Source organism: Euprymna scolopes, chromosome 6 (assembly GCF_053919585.1).
Source record: "Euprymna scolopes isolate OS-2025 chromosome 6, ASM5391958v1, whole genome shotgun sequence".
NCBI classification, from domain to species: domain Eukaryota; kingdom Metazoa; phylum Mollusca; class Cephalopoda; order Sepiida; family Sepiolidae; genus Euprymna; species Euprymna scolopes.
In genome coordinates, this window is record NC_136487.1 from 108,822,357 (window position 1) to 108,828,432 (window position 6,076).

Sequence of the window (6,076 nt, forward strand, 5' to 3'; positions counted from 1 at the left end):
AAATTGTTTCTACTTATTTAAAAAAAAAAAAATTTATTCATAAAACTTACGCTAAGTTGTTATATTTTATTGCTTTTTTTTCTATTTTGTTTAATTGTAAAACGTATCTGATAAATGTCATTTTCTGTTTTCTAGCATTTTTAAATTTGACAGGGTTTTCTAGTGAATTTAGATTTGATCAGCACTTGGTATATTCCAGCAGTTTACGTAGGTGCCGGTCGATCCGGATCAAGGTGCAACAATACCATAAAATCAATAATGATGTAAGGGATTGTACTTTAATTTGTTGCAAAGTTGTTTCCCTTGAACAAGAAATAAACAAAAAAGTTACAAAAAGATGTTTTGTCTATTTTACACAACTGCACCATATATATGCGATTGAAGTGTGGCAGCTAACAGATTAACGTTTGTTGCCTTTGCATAAAACTGTCCTTGTATGTGTCTACTCCACTAGTGTTCTCCCCCCACCCCAAAATCCTACAACAATTGATTGTATTTACTTGCTTCGTCACGAGAGCAGAGACAAGGTCAGTTTTTATGCGAGGAAAATCCAGCTTAAATTAAAAAAAATAAAAAAATAAAATAAAATAAAAAAATAAAAATAAGGAGCACTTTGAATTGGGATAAAATTAAAACTGTATCTGGCTGGAAGATAATAAAATGAAACAAATAAATTTCAAATAGATGAAATGTAATATCAAAACACTTTGTCTAAAACAATAATTTAAATTTGTTATTTGTTCCAATGTGAAAACCACTCCATCAACTCATGCATCATTGAAATAACGGATGTCATATCAAAGAAATGTTGATGTGAATCTACCAATTTCTATTAAATGCATTTCAAATAATCCAACTTTTTTTTTTTTTACTCATTATATGGTTCCCAATTAAGACATCTTTGTCGTTTCGTCTCATTTTATTAAAAGTGCATGTAAAATTATTTTAAAAATTCAAATATGATGCACGAAATAGAATGTCAATGGGTCCAACTAGGTTGTTAGGTCTTGCAACAGCAGATTTATCTGGTAATGTAGCATTATAGTTGACTAATTTTTGTCTCAAGCAGATTTTTACAAGATGAGCCACTGTCTGTATAAAGTTGGGGTCTAGTTGCATTGATAACATATAGTAGCATGTAGATTTTACCTTTCTCTCCATCCGTTGCAGTTTTTTTTTTTTTTTTTTTTACATAGGCATCATCACTGATCAAGGCCAAAAGGCCACTCGAGGATAAGGGTTAAAGAGTGTACAGTATAAATTGGACAACATAGTAATCGTTATTAATGGAAATTTGGTAAATTTGTAAACTTATATAGAACAGCTCATCAAGAACTTGTTTACGTTAGACTTGAAGACAACCATCTTGTAGTCAGCTGGAAAGTAGGAAAACGGAAGACAATTCCATGGGCATGCAGTTCTAAGAAAGAAGCTTTGTTCATAGAATCTACGTTTAGGTTTAGGCACAGATAAAGAGTGGGGAAAATTATTGATAGTGTTTTCTGCTAGACAGATGTTTCTTGTGAAAGTTTGGCAAGGGAGGACCATAGATTGGAGCTAAGTCGAGCACCTGCCATGAAAATAACGATAAAGCATAGACAAACTCACAACATCTCTTCTGTGAGAAAGAGGTTGCAGGGAAGAGAAAAGGACATCCCCTACGAGGCTACAGTCTATTTTGAACTATCAAGGCAGGATAAGCAACAGTACTCCATCCTTGTACGTACCTGACTCTTATTGAAGCAATTAAAATAACTTTATTATTTGTTTTGGACTGCTGGACTGCATATTATGATACCACTGGCGAATCAGCACAAACTCTTTGAAAAAATGAAAAAAATGAGATCCCACCCCACCCCCGTCAAGATCCCCATTTACAAATTTCATAATTAATTCCAAAATTTTATAATTCAAATAATTTTCATATAATTATCGTTGATTTTAGTGAGAAAAAATATCCAAATTCAGTTTAATGTTATGGTTTTATTACAATGTTTTTTTTTTTAGATAACTTTAAAAGAATAAAAATTACTGAAAAAGTGATACCGCAATGGAGGTGTGAATAAAAAAAAACATCCTTTTTAGATGCTGTTTATTAGTTCTTAAGCTAACAATGTCTCAAAAGGATGTAAAATTAAACATTACTAAAATTAATTAATTCGTTAAAATTATCTGGCATACAAAAGCAAATCTACTAAATTCATTGTTTAAAGTTGATAAAACAAATAGAATTTTGAGCTTTATGTAATAGGTAAGATTCAAACTGTTGTACGATAATTTTCTGAACCTAAGGATTGTTTATAGATCCCTTCCCCCAAAAACCATTGACACGAAAATGCTCCCCATTGCAGCATTTTTTACGTTCTGCATCTGTGGATTTCTTTTCGTGTTTATTATCGTGTGTATTTATTGAATTGTAACATCATCACTATCGTCATAATCATTGAGGAATCATACCGTTTTTTTTTTGTTTTTTTTTAAACGCTTCTCTCGATTTTAAAAATAAATGATAAAAATAAAAGAAATTAAAAAAAAAAACAAAAAAAAAAAACAAACATGTTGCATGCGTGGGTTTTGTTTTATCTGGAGTCGAGAGGGCTCCAGAAAGCCATGGTGAAGGAAGCTTCTCTAGGAGAAGCAAATCTCTGATCTAAAAAAAAAAAAACAAAGCGGAAGACCAGTACCCGCATTAAGCTGGTTTGCAGTTTGATATGTTGCTGGCTATCTTGCTCCTGCTTGTTGCTGGATATCAACATTTTGAACTGAGAGAGAGACTAGCTGTCGTACAAAGCTAAATCTCTCGAATAACATCTTTGTACAGATACTTCCTCAGACATTTGTAAAAAAAAAAAAAAAAAAAAAAAAAAAAAAAAGAAAAGTCCTATTGGCGATGGCTGTCCATATAAACAGGAACAGAAGATATTATGCTAAACGACACCCACTCCAGCTCTGTTGCTGGAATGTGAGAACACTTATTGACAATGGTAAAAGACTAGAACGGAAGACTGCAATTTTGACTAAGGAATTGCAAAGATACAATATAGACATTGCGGCCCTCTCTGAGACACGTTTCACAGGTGAGGATCAACTGGTTGAGCGCGAGTCGGGCTACACGATCTTCTGGTCTGGTAGAGCTGAAAAGGAGAGGCGTGAGGCTGGTGTTGGTTTTGGAGTTAAGAACTCCTTAATTGACAAGATCGAACAGCCAGTAGCCATAAATGATCGTGCAATGACATTGAGAATACCCCTTGCTGCTGGTCGTTATATGAATGTTCTTTCTGTCTATGCGCCGACTCTTACTTCGCCTGAAGACGATATTACGTCCTTTTATCATATGCTTAGATCTGTTATCACCGGTTTGCCAAGCGCTGAGAGTTTGGTGGTTCTTGGTGACTTCAATGCACGGGTTGGATCAGACACTGAGACTTGGTCTCCATTGGGTCCATATGGCATTGGTAGAGTCAATTCAAATGGTATGCTGCTTCTCCATCTCTGCAGTGAACTAAATCTTGTTATCACCAACACCTTTTCCCACCAGAAACACAAGGAGACCTGGTTCCATCCCCAATCTAAACATGGCCATTTGCTTGATTACATACTGTGTAGACGTGGTGATTTTGGAAATTTTTGCAAAGTTAGAGTAATGCGTGGTGCTGACTGTGGTACTGATCATTTAATGGTCAGAGCTAAACTGAGAATTACAGTTCGCAAAAAAAGCCGTTTCAATGGTGTCAAAGTGCCTAAATGTACTGATGTTTCCAAATTGAAGGATCCAGTCGTACGAAGTTCCTTGAAATCTGCTTTCAACCAGGTGGATTTCTCAGATTGTGACTGGGAGACAGTAAGAGATACAATATACCAAAAAGGTGTTGAAGTTTTTGGATTGAAGGTTCCCAAACATAGAGATTGGTTTGCTGATAATTTCGATCAAATTAAGCCTCAAATTGATAGAAAGCGGAAAGCTTATTTGAAACTTCTCAACTCTTCACCTCTGAATGAGCCAGCACTCGCTGCCCACTTTTCTTCTGTTAGGAGTGAGGTTCAGTGTTGTGTGCGCCAAATAAAAAACAAATGGTGGTCTAACCTTTCCAGGGAGATACAGACTGCCTACGATCATAGAGATGTCAAGACATTCTACACTTTGCTTCATCAGGCTTACGGTCCGAAATCCTCTTCAACTACACCACTCTTGGCGAAGGACGGGAAAACCTTGCTGAAAACCTCAGATGAAATTAAGCATCGATGGCATGAACACTTTCATGATCTTTTTCATAACCCATCCAATGTTGATGTTGCTGCAATAGAAAGTATCCCTCAATGTTCCTTTTGTCCGGAACTTGATGTTGAACCGACTCTTGTGGAAACAGTTGACTGCATAAAACAGATAAACTCGAACGAAGCCCCTGGGCTGGATGGCATCCCTGTTGAGCTGCTGATACATGGTGGTGTCAATGTACATTGTGTGGTCCACTCTTTGATACTGTCAGTATGGCAGGGTAACCCGGTTGCCCAAGATTGGGTAGATGCCATCTTGGTTATGTTGTACAAAGGAAAGGGTACAAGATCTGATTGTGGAAATTATCGAGGTATATTGCTGCTGAGTGCGGTTGGAAAGGTATTTGCATGGCTCTTGCTAAACCGATTGGAAAAGTATGTATGTCCTAATATCCTTCCGGAATCCCAGTCTGGTTTTAGAGGTGGGCGAGGAACTGTGGATATGGTGTTTTCTGCTAGACAGCTCTTGGAAAAATGTATTGAACAGCGTATGCCTCTTTGCCAGGTGTTTGTGGACTTAACCAAGGCGTTTGACACAGTCAACCGTGAGGCTCTCTGGAAAGTGCTAGAAAAATTTGGCTGTACACCTGCTTTTACAGACAAGTTCAAGCAACTTCATCATAGTATGAAAGGCCGCGTCAACTTCAATGGTCAGCTTTCGGAAGAATTCCCCATTGATAATGGTGTGAAGCAGGGTGATATAGCTGCACCAACATTGTTTTCGCTCTATTTGACTGCTGTGCTCTGGTATGGTTTCCACGATTGTGATATGGGTGTTTATATTAGATTCCGAACGACTGGAAAGGTGTTCAGCCTCAGAAGATTCCAAGCCAAAACACTTGTTAGTGATGGACTTGTTAGGGAACTGTTGTATGCTGATGATGCTGACCTGGTAACACACTCCCCAGTAGATATGCAACTAGTGATGGATCTCTTTACAAATGTTTGTACCTGCTTCGGACTGACAGTTAGCATTAAGAAAACTAAAGTCATGTACACTCCCGCTCCCAATGATCTGTATGTGGAACCTGATATCTTCGTCTGTGGAAAGCGCCTTGAAGTCGTAAAAAATTTTGTCTACCTTGGGAGTGCCTTATCAAATGATGGCACTCTTAATGCGGAAATAAGACAGAGAATCAGCAAGGCATCTAATGCTTTTGGAAGGCTACAAGATGGAGTTTGGTCTGACGGTGATCTGACTCTGACAACTAAAATTTCAGTATATCAAGCATGTGTAGTACCATCCCTACTCTACGCATCTGAAACTTGGACCTTGTACCGGACACATATAGAATTGCTCGAGAGGTTCCATCAGCACTGCCTTAGACACATTCTTGGTTTAAAGTGGTATAGCTTTGTCCCTGATACATATGTCTTAAAAAAGGCCAAAACAACCAGTATTGCTACCATTGTTATTAAGAACCAATTGCGTTGGGCAGGTCATCTCATCCGGTTTGAAGACTATCAACTCCCAAAACAGTTGTTCTATGGTGAGCTCTTTCTTGGAAAAAGACCTCAGCACAAGCCCAAAAAACGTTTTCGTGATAGCATCAAGGAGAGTCTGGTGAGCTTTCATATTCCTGTTGACAGTTGGGAGTCCCTAGCGTATGATTGCAAGCAGTGGAGGACACTGATATACAGGGGTGCAGAACACTATGAAGCAGCCAAAATAGACCGAGAGAAGCTTAAGAGAGCATGTAGGAAATGCCAAATCTTGCCGCCCAACCATGGAGATCTCTGGATCTATAAGGTGTGTGATCGGGCTCTGTTGTCGAAGGCAGGTTTTGTTAATCACATGAAA